The sequence below is a fragment of the Schistocerca cancellata genome, chromosome 4, assembly GCF_023864275.1.
Source record: "Schistocerca cancellata isolate TAMUIC-IGC-003103 chromosome 4, iqSchCanc2.1, whole genome shotgun sequence".
Lineage (NCBI taxonomy): Eukaryota > Metazoa > Arthropoda > Insecta > Orthoptera > Acrididae > Schistocerca > Schistocerca cancellata.
The window spans coordinates 459544997-459565717 of NC_064629.1; the positions used below are offsets into that span (position 1 = coordinate 459544997).

At 39.1% G+C, this 20721-nt stretch overlaps 1 protein-coding gene across 3 annotated transcripts in view; it reads right to left on the reverse strand.

Annotated features, from left to right (window-relative positions):
• Positions 1–20721, reverse strand: part of LOC126183328 (uncharacterized) — a 191109-nt gene that overhangs the window by 95178 nt on the left and 75210 nt on the right. The gene's annotated exons all lie outside the window — the stretch shown is intronic.

Genomic DNA, 20721 nt, shown 5'->3' on the forward strand with positions numbered 1-20721 from the left:
TGTGCGTGTCATCTGACCGATGTAAGCTTTGTCACACTGGCAAGGAATTTTATAGATCCTGGCCTTCCGCAGACCGAGATCGTCCTTTACTGAGCCGAGAAGGGCACTAATCTTTCCCAGTGGCCGGAAAATTACTTTAAATTCATATTTCCTTAGACTCCTGCCTATTTTAGATGAAAGGTTGCCGATGTATGGAAGGAACGCCCTGGACTTGAATAGCTCCTTATCTTCTTGATTTTGTAGGTGGTCACATTTCTTCCTTCTTAGTGCTGTTCTAATCTGTTGTGGAGAGTGACCACTACCTCTGAACACCAACTTTAAATGTTCCAGCTCTTTTGTAAGGCTGTCTCCATCAGAAACATTCTAAGGACGCCGGTAGTTTGTGCACGATGATGACAACTCGATGCTTGCAGGTAAAGGTCCGTATGTGTTGGCTTACGGTAGACACAGTGCCCTAATGACCCATCCACTCTCTTAGTAACCAAGACGTCCAAAAACGGCAAGCAACCATCCTTCTCTATTTCCATCATAAACTGGATGTTCTTGTGGATTGCATTCAGATGTTCTTGCAACATCTGAATGCAATCCACAAAAACATCCAGTTTATGATGGAAATAGAGAAGGATGGTTGCTTGCCGTTTTTGGACGTCTTGGTTACTAAGAGAGTGGATGGGTCATTAGGGCACTGTGTCTACCGTAAGCCAACACATATGGACCTTTACCTGCAAGCGTCAAGTTGTCATCATCCTGCACAAACTACCGGTGTCCTTAGAACGTTGGTGCACCGGGTTCATGTTGTTTCTGATGGAGACAGCCTTACAAAGGAGCTGGAACATTTAAAGCTGGTGTTCAGAGGTAATGGTTACTCTCCACATCAAATTAGGACAGCACTAAGAAGGAAGAAATGTGACCACCTACAAAATCAAGAAGATAAGGGGCTATTCAAGTACAGGGTGTTCCTTCCATACATCGGCAACCTTTCGTCTAAAATAGGCAGGATTCTAAGGACCCGGCAAATATTAGTGCCCTTCTCGGTTCAGTAAAGAAGGATCTGGGTTTGCGGAAGGCTGGGATCTATAAAATTCCTTGCCAGTGTGGCAAAGATTACATCGGTTAGACGACACGCACAGTACATGAAAAGTGTGATGAACACGAACGCCACACTCACCTTTCGCAGCCCAGTAAGTCGGCCGTAGCTGAGCACTGTATTACCACAGGACATGCTATGGATTTTTCTGCCACAAAAATCTTGGCCCCAGTGAAAACTTTCTGCGATTCAGTAATTAAAGAATCTGTGGAGATACGACTAGTGCAAACTCTTGTAAATCGTGATGGCGGTTTTCAATTGGACAAGGCTTGAAACAAGGTGATCTCTCTAATTTCCTCTGAGAGAAGACATTTTATTCATAATGACACATCTGGCGACATCTGACGCCTGTTTTTAGCGACGCCGGTGGACATGTAGTTTTCACCTTTATGCATGCGCCTGCGCACCACAGATAGAACAGTAGCTCCAGAGCGTGCGGATTTCGATTGAGGACGCTCCTGTGACGGGAGGCCAATGAGCATGCGTTTTCACGCCAAATATTTTTTTTTGCTATAAAGTTGTCTCCGGGAATTTGCAGTTTCCAGTGACGAACACTCACCCGCAGCTGGCTGGACGATTTGCCAACCGAAATATCGTGGCAAGAAGTCAACATGATCCGGAAGCAATCCCGAAATCTCATCGAACACAAACAAAATTCATTTTATAGCTGGAGTGAACACACTGCCCTCATCATACTACTTTGTGACCTTTACACTATCTCTTCATGCTGCTTCACTGACTGCAGTCATTTTAATTGTTAGTAAGTAAATTCATCTTTTTTTCACGGTAAATGGTAACAGCCAAACAGTTGCACGATAAAGATTTATTGAAATCCTTGACCACGGTTTCGGTATATCTAAATATACCTTCATCAGAAGCAAAAATACACCTGAACAGGAAGACACTTTCATTAGCAAAAACTTAGCACCATAACTGAGACGGGGGAAAAAAAAAAAAGAAGAAGAAGAAGAAGAAGAAGAAGACTTATAGCTTAAGTAACCGTAAAATTATCAAAGTATTACAAGCACAAAACTTTTAGTCACTTACTAAAATCACATCCTGCGGTGGAGATACATAAAACAATCGTTTCAAAGGCATCGTTAGTAGTTAAAACATCATCTCCATTTATACAACATAATTATGAAGAGAAGGTCGATGCGAACACGGCATAGCAACAGTACTTCGCCTGTGAACTACCGTGAAGAGGGTGTGGAAGGCCTAGGGCAGACAGTTTCACTGAGAGAGGGCACTTGAGGTAAGAGCGAGACACTCGCGCACATTAAAACCCATGGATACATACTCATGAGCATTAAACTTTAAAAAGTTGTGCTAATTCAAACCTGTCTTAATAAATGAAACATATCAGAACCATGTAAAAACACCTACATACAATAGAAAATATGAAACCAATTTACCTGTGTCCTAGTGTCAAGCAGATGAAGCTTGCACTAAGGAACACATCTAACAAGAGAGGGCACTAGCGTTATGGGCAAGAATCTCGCGTAACTTAAAGACTAAGACACATACTAGTGAAAACAACCAAAATGTTATAGTAAAACGAAACCATCTGTTGTCATGAATAAAAACATAACAGAATCATTTAACCACACATACACATCGAAAGCCGCGAACAGCAAACATCAAAATACGTAAAATCCCAACAGGGCAGGAAACGCAAATCTCACCAGCATCAACAGGAAAGATAACTAACTTCGTCAGTCAGACTATATTACATTACAACTAGGAAGGGGTTTGAAACTAACCAAAAAATTTTTGTTTCTAAGCAGCACCTGTTCATTAAGAATAAAACCATCTTCTTGAGACAGATGCTCGAAAATCTCCAATTCCTCGAGCAGGTCCAGTTTGTAACCATAACTCGCTTCGTGTAGCAATTCTACGTGGCGTATGCTGTAAGAGCCATAGATGTTCAGCAAATGTGGAATTATACACGTTTTCCCCATTTTTACCTAGCGTGTGTTCTTTATATCTTACTTTAATGGGTCTAACTGTCTGTCCAATGGTTAAATGATTCTGTTATGTTTTTATTCACGATGACAGATGGTTTCGTTTTACTCTAACATTTTGGTTGTTTTCGCTAGTACACTACTGGCCATTAAAATTGCTACACCAAGAAGAAATGCAGATGATAAACAGGTAGTCATTGGACAAATATATTATACTAGAACTGACATGTGATTACATTTTCACGCAATTTGGGTGCATAGATCCTGAGAAATCAGTACCCAGAACAACCACCTCTGGCCGTAATAACAGCCTTGATACGCCTGGGCATTGAGTCAAACAAGAGTTTGGATGGCATGTTCAGGTACAGCTGACCATGCAGCTTCAACAAGATACCACAGTTCATCAAGAGTAGTGACTGGCGTATTGTGACGAGCCAGTTGCTTGGCCACCATTGACCAGATGTTTTCAATTGGTGAGAGATCTGCAGAATGTGCTGGCCAGGGCAGCAGTCGAATATTTTCTGTATACAGGAAGGCCCGTACAGGACCTGCAACATGCAGTCGTGCATTATCCTGCTGAAATGTAGAGTTTCGCAGGGATCGAATGAGGGGTAGAGCCGTGGACCGTAACACATCTGAAATGTAACGTCCACTGTTCAAAGTGCTGTCAATGCGAACAAGAAGTGACCGAGACATGTAACCAATGGCACCCCATACCATCACACCGGGTGATATGCCAGTATGGCGATGACGAATACATGCTTCCAATGTGCGTTCACCACGATGTCACCAAACATGGATGCGACCATCATGATGCTGTAAACAGAACCTGGATTCATCTGAAAAAAATGACGTTTTGGCATTCGTGCACCCAGGTTCGTCGTTGAGTACACCATCGCATGCGCTCCTGTCTGTGATGCAGCATCAAGGGTAACTGCAACCATGGTCTCCAAGCTGATAGTCCATTCTGCTGCAAACGTCGTCGAACTGTTCGTGCAGATGGTTGTTGTCTTGTAAATGTCCCCATCTGTTGACTCATGGATTGAGATGGGGCTGCATGATCCGTTACAGCTATGCAGATAAGATGCCTGTCATCTCGACTGCTAGTGATAGGCCATTGGGATCCAGCACGGCATTCTGTACTACCCTCCTGAACCCACCGATTCCATATTCTGCTAACAGTCATTGGATCTTGACCAACACGAGCAACAATGTCGCGATACGATAAACTGCAATAGTGATAGGCTACAATCCGACCTTTATCAAAGTTGGAAATTTGATGGTACGCATTTCTCCTCCTTACACAAGGCATCACAACAATGTTTCACCAGGCAACGCCGGTCAACTGCTGTTTGTGTATGAGAAATCGGTTGGAAACTTTCGTCATGTCAGCACGTGGTAGGTGTTGCCACCGGTGCCAACCTTGTGTGAATGCTCTGAAAAGCTAATCATTTGCATATCACAGCATCTTCTTCCTGTCGGTTAAATTTTGCGTCTGTTGCACATCATCTTCATGATGTAGCAATTTTAATGGCCAGTAGTGTATGTATCTTAGTCTTTAAGTTACGAGATTCTCGCACATAACACTAGTGCCCTCTCTCATTAGATGCGTTCCTTAGCTCAAGCTTCGTCTGCTTGACACTAGGACACAGGTAAATTGGTACCATATTTTCTATTGTATGTAGGTGTTTTCATACGGTTCTGATATGTTTTACGTATTAAGTCAGAAGGTTTGAATTAGCACAACTTTTAAAAATTTTGATGTGCAGGAGTATGTATCCATGGATTTTAATGTGTGCTAGTGTCTCGCACATACCACAATTGCCCTCTCTCAGTGAAACTGTCTGCCCTAGGGCTTCCACACCCTCCTCACGCTAGTTCACAAGTGAAATACTGTTGCTCTGCCATGTTCGCATCAATTTTCTCTTCATAATTATGTTGTACAAATGGAGATGATGTTTTAACTACTGACGAAGCCTTTGGTATGATTGTTTAATGTATCTCCATCGCAGGATGTGATTTTAGTAAGTGACTAAAAATTTTGTGCTTGTAATACTTCGGTAATTATACGGTTACTTAAGCTATAAGTGTTTTTTTCTTTCTCAGTTATGGTGCTAAGTTTTTGCTAATGAAGGTGTCTTCCTGTTCAGGTGTATTATTGCTGCTGATGAAGATATATTTAGATATACTGAAACTGTGGTCAAGGATTTCAATAAATCTTTATCCTGCAACTGTTTGGCTGTTATCATTTACCATGAAGATTTTCAATATTTGCTGTTTCAGGCCTGTTTAAAATCTTGAAATTCATCTTTTCAACACCTATACAACAAACACTCACCAGTAAGAACAGTTTAAGGATTATATACCAGCCACCTTAAACCACATCAACATTCAACTATTCTCTAATCCCCATACCCGCTCCTTGTTAAGAGTTGTCTGTTAGCTACAAAGTCTAGGTATGTAGAACATAAACTTGTGAAGTTCGTATTTTCTAGTATTGTTCATATCGTCATAGAAACTGTTGCCAAATAACACATTTATCCACATCATAAATGGCAGATTTTTGTGTGCAATTTGCTGCTTTTTTTCTTTGGGTTAAATATTTCAATTCCAGTTCACAGCTCTGTGACTATTGCTCATGTATGTGTTCATTTTTCAACAGCCTGGCTTCTATTTGCATTTGCACAACTGTTGTCACCATCATTTCGCAGAGCAATGTGGGTGGCTTTAATCGTGTCTGTTATCTACACTATCACCACCACCAACACCACATTTCTCACAGTGTGGACTACTGCTGTGTGATCAAGGATATCCATCTGATCTTTGCTGCTCACTATGGAGGCAACAGGTATTTGCCCACTCTGAGACACCACTGGCATGGTTGTGTGAACTACTGTCACACTCAATTCTGTGGTTTGTACATTTGTGCTGCCTGCACATCTTCACTGATCAAGCCAGTGTAGTGTAGGGAGGATAACAGTCTGGTAAGGTTAGGAATGTGGTATCCGTAGTGGCCTGACAAAGATAGTTTCTGAAAATCAGCGCACCAATGTGTACGTTTTTGAGTTGCTACGGAATCATGAAAGGCCATGCATCCACAAGATTGTCAAATGTATTAATGCAAGGCTGGAAATGGTTACAACAGCAGGTGCTATGACCTAATTATGTGGGGAACTGTTTGTAGTAATGGTAGGTTTTTTAAGGAAAAGCCTTGGAAGAGGTGGTCACACTCCCACTGCGATGGGTAGGAAAGAGAAATATCTTTTTTAGTGGGAGTTTGGTTAACAAGTATTCCTACTTAATGTCGGGTCTCTGTAACCAAACGAGGTCATCCAGCAGAGCACTGCAGGTACTGGAGGATTACAAATAAAAGTCAACAAACCAACTATAGATCTTGATTCTTGTGACACAACACGTAATCTTCAAAGTGAAAAGTTGACATACATTAGCCAACTTCCTGCTCAGATACTCCTTATAGATCAATGTGGCCTAAAACAACTTTAAATGTTGACAAATTTGTGTGTTAAAACTTTTTAATATACAAGTGCAGTGTGTCAATGCTTCAATTTCTGGAAACACGTTACTTTTAATGGTAATGATTTACAGATTCCTTCACTCTAGCTTCAGGATTTTTCTGAGCAAACTTGATTCTGTGTTTATATAAGAAACCATTGGAAATAACACTATTAGGCAGCTTCAATATTTACCCTATAATGTATTCTATAGAGCAAAAAAAGAAGTCAAACATATGCAAATATTTTAATTTCAATTACTTTCAACCACAAAAAACACAACAAAACTACAGGGAGAAAGCAACACAGCTATAGACAATAATTTTCTTGGCCTGTTTTAGTGGACATGTTCAGTTTGGAAACAGTTACAAAAGGAATGGAAGATATTAAAGAATTTGGGAGTACACAGGCATGCAATAATGCCATTAATCCATTTGCAATACAATCATTTCTCACCTCTTTAAGGACTATCAATGTTTGGATACGTAAAATGTCATAAGCTTGGTTGATAAGTACAAGACATTCATACAGACTTTTATGAAAGCTAGTTGAGCACAATGTAGCTGCACAGGTGTGTGTGTGTGTGTGTGTGTGTGTGTGTGTGTGTGTGTGTGTGTGTGTGTGTGTGTTCATAAAAGGGAAAGGTAACCAACCATTACTAGCAAAAGAAGATATCAGAAAATCTCATGTGTGTGTGAGAAATCAGCAATAGTATTACAGCACAATCAAGAGCAGTCTGCAGCAGCTAATTATAGGCAATACTTTAAGGTCTTAAGAAATGATAATAGCTTTAAAAGCACAATACATGAATCTCAAAATAAAATCAAAACTATACATGATGTAGTGAGAAAAGTGTCTGGGGAGTAAGAGGAACATTGAGTTGTCAGAATTAAATTTTCACTCTGCAGCGGAGTGTGTGCTGATATAAAACTTTCAGGCAGATTAAAACTGTGTGCTTAACAAAGACTCGTACTTGTGACCTTTGCCTTCTGTGGGCAAGTGGTCTACCAACTGAGCCCGACTCGTGACCCATCCTCTCAGTTTTACATCCACCAGTACCTCATCTCCTACCTTACAAAATTAAGAAGCTCTCCTGTGACTCTAGCAGGACTAGCATTCCTGGAAGAAAAGATGTGGTGGCATAGCTCAGCAATAATCTGGGGGACATTTTCAGAATGAAATTTCCACTCTGCAGCAGTGTGTGCTCTGATATGAAACTTCCAGGCAGATTAAGACTGACAGAAGTAAAGTTGTGAGGACAGGCCATAAGTTGTGATTGGTTAGCTCAGTTGGTAGACCTGGTAGTGAAAAGTGAAAGTCCCAAGTTTGAGTCTTGGTCTGGCACACAGTTTTAATGTGCCAAAAAGTTTCAGTGAGTTGTCAATTTAATGAAATGGTAGAACAAGTTACAAACCGGGTCATTTGAAGTGAATTAGGTTTTTCCATCAGTTTCAAGCAGGCATCCAGAATATCATTACTGTCTCAATTAGGAAGTAATGATCTTTCAGAAACATACCTGACAAATGATAGAATACTCTGCCTACTAGGAAAACTCCAAAAATTATATGATGTGATGATTTGTATTAAGAGGACATGGCTGATACCTTTCCCATTCCTTGTCCAATACTGACACTTGAGATCAGCCAGTGGTCAGAGATAAATTTGAGTATGTAAAATAAAAGAATACTAGTTCTTCTTTCTGTTACTGCCATTCATTTGTGCACTGTACCGCTTATGTAGATTACCACAGATTCCTTTAACATTATTTGTACAACACAGAGTATTGGTGCTCAGGTTTATCTCTGGGCAGCTGGATTTTTTTTTTTTTTTTTTTTTTTTTTTTTTTTTTTTTTTTTTTTTTTTTTTGGGAGGTGGTGGTGGGGGGGGGGTTGCTGTACTTGGTACTTAACCCCATATACGCTCTTACTTGCAAGTGGTATTTTTATTTATTTTAAAGTCTGGTACTATAGTAAAGTGTGTAATTATCTGATGTTGTCCCTCATTGTATGTTGTCCACTTTTTATTTTATTGCAAACTGCTTCACCCCATCGCACTTTAACAATGTATGACCAACATAATTTTTGACAGTCACTCAAATATTTAAGTTGTCTTATTTATATTTTTATTTAATTTTAATTTTTATTAAGTTGACTCAGTGACTAATTGTTGCTTATGTTCTATGTACACTTCATTTCAGACACTTGAAAACAGCTGCACTACCAGAACTTTACATTAGTGAAGAGGACAAAATAAAATAATATTTTAAACCAAATAAAAACAGCCAGTACAGCAGATTGTCATTCAGAAAATTCTAGTACAAGTTGAGAGTAGTTGGTTTTTCTCACATGACTGACTAACATTTAATCAGAGCATACTGATAAAACTGACGGCATATCACTTGCTATTATGAAAGCCTTTTGTATCACAACACATAATCCACATGATCTGATAAATGTTCACTTTTATTTTCAAGACATCCACAGTTCATATGCAACATCGACTGCACATCATTGGCTGTGAAAATGTTACTCTTCAAAACTACTAGGAATTGTCGGTGGCTATGCCAATGACGACTCATGTGTGCCTTTGATAATGTTATTCATGTCAGGATGATAGCTGCTACTGGAATCTGTGGGAAGTAATGTGAAAGTATGTGTGCAGAATCATGCTCAGAGTACTGTCTTTTATATGTTTAAACTTGTTAAAATCCCTAACTTAGTTTCTGAATTTAATGCAGCACACTTAAATTTAAAAAAATTATTACTCCTGTTCAAATACAGAGAATCACAACTCTATTATTATTATTATTATTATTATTTCTTTCTATTCTCAGACGTTATGTCTCGTCAAAAATGGACAGTGACGCGGACCTTGATCAAGTGTGACTTCCTTTTAACTGTACGGTATATGTTATATTGCATTTAGGAACTTACGTGTCATTGAACATGTATCAATAATTACAGATTTTTGTAGTTGTATATATATGTTTGGATGTAGCTGTATTGCATTGATGTACTGGTGGATATTGTGAGGTATGACTCCTGTAGTTGATAGTATAATTGGTATAATGTCGACTTTATCCTGATGCCACGTGTCCTTGACTTCCTCAGACAGTTGGATGTATTTTTCAATTTTTTCTCCTGTTTTCTTCTGTATATTTGTGGTGTTGGGTATGGATATTTCAATTAGTTGTGTTAATTTCTTCTTTTTATTGGTGAGTATGATGTCAGGTTTGTTATGTGGTGTTGCTTTATCTGTTATAATCGTTCTGTTCCAGTATAATTTGTATTCATCATTCTCCAGTACATTTTGTGGTGTGTACTTGTATGTGGGAACGTGTTGTTTTATTATTATTATTATTATTATTATTATTATTATTATTATTTATATTATTACTATTATTGAGAACCCAGATCATGCTATCGATGTTAGAAATATTGCATAGCAACCAGCTTGGACACTAGCATTCCCGTCTCACTTAAGCAGTAAAACTGCATTTTCTACTTCTCCCTTAATGCTCTATTACAAGGGAAGTTCAAAAAGTAAGTTACACATGTAATCTCACGTTAAGACCATTGTGCAACAAGAGTGGCACATTGTAAGAAGGGAGTAGGTGTTCGGGGTTTCCTGAAACAAAGTTCTGTTGCGGTAAGATTAATAGGTGCATCACAGTGTGGGAATGAAATGGTGTGGCAGTTGGAATTTATGCCAAAGTTGAAGTACGTAAGACAGTATGATTCTTGTGGGGCAAAACATCTAGATGTCACACAGATTCACCATTAAATTCTGGCATCATGTGGACCAAATGCAATGCCGTGTCCATCCAAAGTGAAACAGGGCCAACAATTTGATGAACGCCACATAGACATGGATGATGCTCATTGGGAAGGAAGGCCATCAACATCGACCACTGACAAAAATGTTCAATCGAGGAACTGATTCACAGCATTCAAAGATTTTCCAATGATGGGGACATTCACATAGTGGTTCTAGAATGGTTCCATTATCAAAGAGTGGATTTCTATCATTGAGGAACTGAATGGGTAGTAGAAAGTTCCTACCGTTGCCTGCAGAAAAGTGATGAGTATTTTGAAAAATAGTGTCCTGTGTCTGTCTTGTTTTGAAGTGTAGTGCAGAATTCAATGAAAGCTAACTGCAGTGTCATAATAATATGTAACTTACTTTTTGAAGAACTTAATCATAGCTAACACTTGGTTTAAGAACCATGATAGAAGATTGTATACATGGAAGAACCCTGGAGATACTAAAAGGTATCAGATAGATTATATAATGGTAAGACAGAGATTTAGGAACCAGGTTTTAAATTGTAAGACATTTCCAGGGGCAGATGTGGACTCTGACCACAATCTATTGGTTATGACCTGTAGATTAAAACTGAAGAAACTGCAAAAAGGTGGGAATTTAAGGAGATGGGACCTGGATAAACTGAAAGAACCAGAGGCTGTACAGAGTTTCAGGGAGAGCATAAGGGAACAATTGACAGGAATGGGGGAAAGAAATACAGTAGAAGAAGAATGGGTAGCTCTGAGGGATGAAGTAGTGAAGGCAGCAGAGGATCAAGTAGGTAAAAAGAAGAGGGCTAGTAGAAATCCTTGGGTAACAGAAGAAATATTGAATTTAATTGATGAAAGGAGAAAATATAAAAATGCAGTAAATGAAGCAGGCAAAAAGGAATACAAACGTCTCAAAAATGAGATCGACAGGAAGTGCAAAATGGCTAAGCAGGAATGGCTAGAGGACAAATGTAAGGCTTATCTCACTAGGGGTAAGATAGATACTGCCTACAGGAGAATTAAATAGACCTTTGGAGAAAAGAGAGCCACTTGTATGAATATCAAGAGCTCAGATGGAAACCCAGTTCTAAGCAAAGAAGGGAAAGCAGAAAGGTGGAAGGAGTATATAGAGGGTCTATACAAGGGCGATGTACTTGAGGACAATATTATGGAAATGGAAGAGGATGTAGATGAAGATGAAATGGGAGATACGATACTGTGTGAAGAATTTGACAGAGCACTGAAAGACCTGAGTCAAAACAAGGCCCTGGAAATAGACAACATTCCATTAGAACTACTGACAGCCTTGGGAGAGCCAGTCCTGACGGAACTGTACCATTTGGTGAGCAAGATGTATGAGACAAGCGAAATACCCTCAGACTTCAAGAATAATATAATAATTCCAATCCCAAAGAAAGCAGGTGTTGACAGGTGTGAAAACTACCGAACTATCAGTTTAATAAGTCACAGCTGCAAAATACTAACCCGATTTCTTTACAGATGAATGGAAAAACTGGTAGAAGCCGACCTTGGGGAAGATCAGTTTGGATTCCGTAGAAATATTGGAACATGTGAGGCAACACTGACCTTACGACTTATCTTAGAAGAAAGATTAAGGAAAGGCAAACCTACGTTTCTAGCATTTGTAGACTTAGAGAAAGCTTTTGACAATGTTGACTGGAATACTCTGTTTCAAATTCTAAAGGTGGCAGGGGTAAAATACAGGGAGCGAAAGGCTATTTACAATTTGTACAGAAACCAGATGGCAGTTATAAGCGTCGAGGGGCATGAAAGGGAAGCAGTGGTTGGGAAGGGAGTGACACAGGGTTGTAGCCTATCCCTGATGTTATTCAATATTGAGTAAGCAGTAAGGGAAACAAAAGAAAAATTCGGAGTAGGTATTAAAATCCATGGAGAAGAAATAAAAACTTTGAGGTTCGCTGATGACATTGTAATTCTGTCAGAGACAGCAAAGGACTTGGAAGAGCAGTTGAACGGAATGGATGGTGTCTTGAAGAGAGGATATAAGATGAACATCAACAAAAGCAAAACGAGGATAATGGAATGTAGTCGAATTAAGTCGGGTGATGTTGAGGGTATTAGATTAGGAAATGAGACAGTTACAGTAGTAAAGGAGTTTTGCTATTTGGGGAGCAAAATAACTGATGATGGTCGAAGTAGAGAGGATATAAAATGTAGACTGGCAATGGCAAGGAAAGCGTTTCTGAAGAAGAGAAATTTGTTAACATCGAGTATAGATTTAAGTGTCAGGAAGTCATTTCTGAAAGTATTTGTATGGAGTGTAGCCATGTATGGAAGTGAAACCTGGACGGTAAATAGTTTGGACAAGAAGAGAATAGAAGCTTCCAAAATGTGGTGCTACAGAAGAATGCTGAAGATTAGATGGGTAGATCACATAACTAATGAGGAAGTATTGAATAGGATTGGGGAGAAGAGAAGTTTGTGGCACAACTTGACCAGAAGAAGGGATCGGTTGATAGGACATGTTCTGAGGCATCAAGGGATCACCAATTTAGTATTGGAGGGCAGCGTGGAGGGTAAAAATCGTAGGGGGAGACCAAGAGATGAATACACTAAGCAGATTCAGAAGGATGTAGGTTGCATTAGGTACTGGGAGATGAAGAAGCTTGCACAGGATAGAGTAGCATGGAGAGCTGCATCAAACCAGTCTCAGGACTGAAGACTACAACAACAACAACAACTTTTTGAAGTCCTTTATAGATTCAGAAGTAGTCAGATATTAAAATTTTTGTACTTATTGTAACAGTGCTCTCAAAAGCAATCAACATTACCCTGAGCAGCAGACTCCCACTCCCACTGACAAATGTTTTTTTTCTTTCTTTCTTTCTTTCCTTTTTTTTCATGTTGTGCCAGTGTGGTTAAATGTAACGGAGCTAAACTTCTAACTGTTGTTATTTATAGATCCCCAGACTCTGATTTCACAACATTTTTGCTAAAGCTAGAGGAGGTTCTTGGTTCACTTTATAGGAAATACAAAAAGTTAGTTATATGTGGTGACTTCAATAATAATTGTATAAGTGATTGTGCAAGGAAGAGGATGCTGGTAGACATCTTTAATTCATATAATCTTATGCAAACCGTATTCTTTCCAACGAGAGTGCAAGGGAACAGTAGAACAACCATAGACAACATTTTTGTTCATTCCTCATTACTAGAAGAGCATTCTGTTAGCAAAAAGGTGAATGGCCTTTCAGATCATGATGCACAAATTTTAACTCTAAAATATTTTTGTGCTGCAACACGTGTTAAATATAGTCATCAGCTGTTTAGGAAAGCTGATCCTGTTGCTGTAGAGACCTTTGTAAACCTTATCAAGGAACAAGAGTGGCAAGATGTTTATAGCACTGATACAGTAGACGATAAATACAGGGTGATTCAAAAAGAATACCACAACTTTAAAAATGTGTATTTAATGAAAGAAACATAATATAACCTTCTGTTATACATCATTACAAAGAGTATTTAAAAAGGTTTTTTTTCACTCAAAACACATTCAGAGATGTTCAATATGGCCCCCTCCAGACACTCGAGCAATATCAACCCGATACTCCAACTCGTTCCACACTCTCTGTAGCATATCAGGCGTAACAGTTTGGATAGCTGCTGTTATTTCTCGTTTCAAATCATCAATGGTGGCTGGGAGATGTGGCCGAAACACCATATCCTTAACATACCCCCATAAGAAAAAATCGCAGAGGGTAAGATCAGGGCTTCTTGGAGGCCAGTGATGAAGTGCTCTGTCACGGGCTGCCTGGCGGCCGATCCATCGCCTCGGGTAGTTGACGTTCCGGTAGTTACGGACAGATAAGTGCCAAAGTGGTGGCGCTCCATCCTGCTGAAATATGAATTGTTGTGCTTCTTGTTCGAGCTGAGGGAACAGCCAATTCTCTAACATCTCCAGATACTGTAGTCCAGTTACAGTAGCACCTTCGAAGAAAAAGGGACTATAAACTTTATTGGCTGAAATGGCACAGAAAACAGGAGGTTTAACACCATACTTCATTCGAAATGCACGCTGAACAACTGTCGTCGATTCACTTCTGCCGTACTCAATAACACAAAAAGCTTTCTGTTGAGCGGTCGCCATCTTAGCATCAACTGACGCGGACGCCTAGTGAACAGCACCTCAAGCGAACAAATGTACAACTAAATGAAACTTTATAGCTCCCTTAATTCGCCGACAGATAATGCTTAGCTCTGCCTTTTGTCGTTGCAGAGTTTTAAATTCCTAAAGTTGTGGTATTCTTTTTGAATCACCCTGTATAATGCTTTTCTCAAGACTTTTCTCATGCTCTTTGAAAGTTGCTTTCCGTTAGAACGTTCAAAACAGGGCACTAGCACAAACAGGCAGCCTGGGTGGCTGACTAGAGGGATAAGAATATCTTGTAGAACAAAGTGGCAATTATATCAAAACGTTAGAAACAGTCAAAATCTAAATGCAGCAGCCCATTACAAACAGTATTCTAAGGTGCTTAAAAATGTTATTAGGATGGCAAAAAGCATGTGGTATGCAGATAGAATAGCTAAGTCTCAGGATAAAATTAAAACCATATGTTCAGTCGTGAAGGAAGTGGCTGGTCTGCAGAGACAGGTCGAGGATATAGGATCAGTGCGTAGTGGGAATGTCCATGTTATTGATAAGTCGCATATATGTACAGTATTTAATAATCACTTTCTGAATATAGCAGGTGAACTAAATAGAAACCTAGTCCCAACAATCATATAGCGCTCTTAGAAAAAAGTGTTCTGAGACTGTTAGCCGAAATGCTCCTCCATGATACTGACAAGAGGGAGATTGAGTTAATAATTAAATCACTAAAGACCAAGAACTCTCATGGATACGACGGGGTATCTAGCAGAATACTGAAGTATTGTTTTATGTATGTTAGCCCAGTACAACCTAACCTAACCTAACCTAACCTAACCTAACCTAACCTAAGCCATATCTGTAACTTTTCCTTTAGGAGTGGTCGGTTTCCTGACCGATTAAAGTACTCGGTAGTGAAGCCACTTTATAAAAAGGGGGACATTGATAATGTTGACAATTTTAGACCTATTTCTATGCCATCGGTGTTTGCTAAAGTTATCGAGAAGGTTGTATATACAAGGTTACTGGAGCATTTAAATTCACATAATTTGCTGTCAAATGTTCAGTTTGGTTTTAGAAATGGTTTAACAACGGAAAATGCTATATTCTCTTTTCTCTGTGAGGTTTTGGACGGATTAAATAAAAGGTTGGGAACGCTAGGTGTTTTCTTTGATTTAACTAAGGCTTTTGACTGTGTTGATCACAAAATATTACTGCAGAAGTTGGACCATTATGGAGTAAGGGGAGTAGCTTATAATTGATTCGCCTCTTACTTTAAGAACAGAAAGCAGAAGGTAATTCTCCGCAATATTGAGTGTGCTAGTGATGTTCAGTCCCAATGGGGCACCATTAAGTGGGGCGTTCCCCAAGGGTCGGTGCTGGGGCCACTGCTGTTTCTTATTTATATAAATGATATGCCTTGTAGTATTACAGGTGATTCAAAAATATTTCTGTTTGCTGATGACACCAGCTTGATAGTGAAGGATCTTGTGTGTAATATTGAAACAGTAACAAATAATGTAGTTCATGAAATAAGTTCATGGCTTGTGGAAAATAATTTGATGCTAAATCACAGTAAGACTCAGTTTTTACAGTTTCTAACTCACAATTCAACAAGAACCGATATTTCGATCAGACAGAATGGACATATTATAAGCAAGACGGAACAGTTCAAGTTCCTAGGCGTTCGGATAGATAGTAAGCTGTTGTGGAAAGCCCATGTACAGGATCTTGTTCAGAAACTAAATGCTGCTTTATTTACCATAAGAACAGTATCTGAAATAAGTGACACTTCAACACGAAAAGTAGTCTACTTCGCATATTTTCATACGCTTATGTCATATGGTATTATTTTTTGGGGTAATTCTTCTGATTCAAAAAGGGTATTTTTGGCTCAAAAACGGGCTGTTCGAGCTATGTGTGGTGTAAGTTCTAGAACCTCTTGTCGACCCCTATTCAATAGTCTGGGAATTCTGACATTGCCCTCACAGTATATATTTTCTTTAATGTCGTTTGCTGTTAGCAATATTAGCTTATTCCCAAGAGTTAGCAGCTTTCACTCAGTTAATACTAGGCAGAAATCAAATCTGCATGTGGAATGCTCTTCCTTGACTCTTGTGCAGAAAGGAGTGCAGTATTCTGCTGCATCCATTTTCAATAAGCTACCACAAGAACTCAAAAATCTTAGCAGTAGCCCAAACTCTTTTAAGTCTAAACTGAAGAGTTTCCTCATTGCTCACTCCTTCTATTCTGTCGAGGAGCTCCTGGAAGAGCTAAAAAATTAAGCAAATTCTAGTGTTACATTGTTGAGTTTCTTTATTTAAACTTATGACTTGTCACCTGAATATGTTTTTTTTATATATTTCATTTTATATGTTTCTAATATCGTGTTATAATTTCATGTATTGACTCGTTCCATGACCATGGAGACTTCTCCTTAATTTGGTCCCACGGAACAATAAATAAATAAATAAATAAATACAATCATTTTAGCTTAAGATAGAATGAGTATACTAGAAAAAAAAATCTGAATCCACATATGAACAAGTGTGATAGAGGGCTGGTAAGAATATCTTCACTTTTAGAGTAAATCTAAACATTTGCATTGCAATAGAAACACTGTGTAACATCTCTTTCGAGAATTTCCCTACTAGTCACTATTAAAACAGCAAAATTTACTCTCAAAACAAAAAGTAGCAGAGTGATAACATTGTGTTGCAATACTTCGAAACTATACACTAATATTTCCATTTCCATTAAACTTGTGATATTTTAGAGGTGTTTAATATTCTGTAGAAGTTACAAGTAGGTTCGCACTTCTTTGGGCAAAAGTCCACAAATAAGAAAAAAGGCGACATATGACTTACAGCGAATAATGACAACTTTAAATGATCAAAAAGGTATAAGCCTATTTTGAATAGACATTTTTTGTATCTTTTTCATGTGGGTTAACATGCACAAGTATAAATAACCTTCAAAGCACCAGTACTTTAGTGTGTCTTGTTAAAAAGTGGAAATTGGACTGTGTGTCCAAAGAAAAATGGATTGATCCCTTCTACTGACAAGACCACGGCTGACACAGGGAATATTTATTTATGTATGAAAGCAAGGTGACTAAGTACACCAGTAACGATTCACATGTGAGAACATACATAGAACATAAGGATAATGGTGTATCACTGAATTGTGCTATTTACCTCCATCTCACATGCACACCACTGTTTATCTTCTTGTAAGAAGGAAGATTATACAGTTTAACATCGTGTCAAGTGTGAGATCATTAGAAACAGAGCATGTGCTCAGATTGTCTCAAGAATAGGGGTGGAAATCGGGTGGGCCCTTTTCAAAGGATTCATCCCGGCATTTGCATGGATAAATTTAGGGAGATCATGGAAAACCAAAGTTTGGATGACCAGAAGGGGAATTTAACTGTTCTTGAGGGAAACACAACCTGAAATACTGAAGGCCCAACTTCAGTCTAGAGAGTGCTGCAACCGCTATATTCAAGGAAGCTGCAGATTGGTTCACTTCAAATGGTATGTCACTCAATGTCAACACGACTTTGTTCTTTCTATCTCACACAACACAAAGAAATGAGGAAGATGTTGAACTAAAATACAGTGCAATTGAGAGCCGAGTCTTCCAAATCCCTGGGAATACATATTAATAGATGGGCAGATCACATCCTTGACCCATGTAAAAGATTGGGCTCAGCAGCTACTGCTATTCACTCTACTGCATCTATTTGTGACATGGAAACAATCCAAGTTGTGTGTTTTGGTTTTTTTGATTCAGTTATGACATATGGTATCATATTCTGGTGAAACCAGTCACAAGCAAATAAAGACTTTATGGCAGAAAAGAAGGTCATCAGAATTTGTAGTAGTTTTACCCCAGATGCTCTTGCAGGACTTTATTGAAACAACTGTGGATTTTCACCAGGACATTTCTTTCGTCAACAAAAATTACACAAGCTACAAAATTAACAGTGCATGCCCTGATTATAATATAACAAGTAATCGTGATCTATATAAAAAATCTCAGCATAGTACAGAGATGAGTACATTATTCAAGATACAACGCTATATAACAAATGTGAATGTGAATGAATGTGTGTGTGTGTGTGTGTGTGTGTGTGTGTGTGTGTGTGTGTAAAACAGTTAGAACAAGCATTTTATCTACTGGCGAGAAAAATACTTCCTGGCTGCTGCTACTTTAGTAAGTGTGAGTAATGAAACTGCGTTTGGTCGTTAATGACCATGTGAAGATTCTTTGATTGGTGTTTTTTAATAGCTGGACATCTGAGTAATGTCAATTTGCTGCCTTTAGTTCCTCCATGGAGGACCTTGCATTTAATATCATAAGAATGACTTTCATTTAGAACACATTCAGGAAAGTAGGAATCTTTCTTTTTCAGTCTCCAATGCCTTTCACAATCAGTCAGTCTAACATTTATATCCCCACCTGATTAAACTACATACAGTTGCCACATATACTGCAGAAAATCCTATAAATTCCACTCAGTTCTAAACATGGAATCTCGTCTTTACTGTTGAACAGAATGTAGGCAACAGTATTCCAAGTATAAAAAGCTGGAATATATTTCCTGGATTTTAGTCTGATGGGAAGTAACTGTGAAGTTCTACCAACAAATACAAGGGAGCAAGCCTGTTTTATTCAAGATTATTATTCCCCATCCTTTTGGCTACAAAATTCTACTTTTCAACATAATCACTGTTCAATGCAACAGCCTTACGCCACCTTACAGTGAGGACCTGTATGTTCATATGGTACCTTTCTACTGGTTGACATTGGAGCCGATATCTTGCTGCATCAATAACCTCCCCATCATCCAAGTATTGCTTCCCATGGAATGCATCCTTCATTGGGTCAAACAGATGGAATACGGAAGCAGCAAGGCCTGGGCAGTAGGGTGAATGTGGAAGAAAAGTCCGCCGAAGTTTTGTGAGCTCCTCTCGGGTGTGCAGACTTGTGTGAAGCACTGAGTTGTCATGGTGAGTGACAAGTCATTTGCATTTTTGTGGTGATGAACACACTGAAGTCGTTTCTTCAATTTACTGAGTTTAGCACAATACACGTCAGAGATATCGTTGCACCACGAGGGAAGACATCAAACAGAGTAACCCTTTCAGAGCCTCAGAAGACCGTCACTGTGGCTTCACCAACTGAGGGTGCAGCTCTGAACTTTTTCTTCAGAGGAGAGGTGGTATGGCACCCCTCCACAGACTGTCACTTTGTTGGAAGTGATGAACTCATGTTTCATAGCCTATGACACTGTTCAACAAAAAATTATCATGATTAGCCTCTTAACATGCGAGAAATTCTACACAGACAGCCCTTCGCTGATTTTTTTGTCTTCTGTTAGCCCGAGGAACCCAGTGGGCACACACCTTGGAGTATCCTATCTGGTGGCCAAGTCTGTCAGTACTATCAACAGAGATGTGCAGTTGTGCACTGAAGTGTTTGACTGTGACCCGTCAATCATCTCGAATGAGAGTGTCCATACATTCCAACACTGCAGGAGTCACAGCTGTGTGTCTGGTCAGCCAGCACGCAGGAGGTCACACAGGTTTGCGTGACCTCGTTGTGATGATGAGAGATGCCTCGCCCAATGGCTCATAGTGCTTCAGCTCACTGCCAGGTCACCATACACATTCTGCAAGCACCTATGAATATCTGTGATGCTCTGGTTTTCTGACAAAAGAAACTCAATGACAGCTCTTAGCTTGGAATATACCTATGTTACAGATGCCATTTTGAAGGCTATGTATAGTGCTGCCAGCTATTGGAACTTCATGAAACGGTAGGGGCTGAAGCAGCAATATTCCACAAAGCATAGCATGGGGGACCATTTGTTATCAGTGTGGTTTAGTGTTTTCCGAGTAGAATACAGAAGTACTATTATCCTCTGCCTCTTCTTTTTACTAAGTATGCTGTCAATTAAGGCAGGACTATAACCATTGCTGTATGCTATTTCTTTAATTATTTTCAATTCATTTTCAAAATCTGGCTTGGTTTGTGGTAACACACAAACGTGCAGCTTTCCATTCCATGGTGGACCACCACCTATCTATATCAGAAACCAAACTGTATTTTGAAAATGAATTGAAAATAATAAATAAATATCATACAACAATGGTTATAGTCCTTACCTAATTGACAATATACTCAGCAGAAAGAAAAGACGAGGATAACAGACCTTCTGTATCCTCAA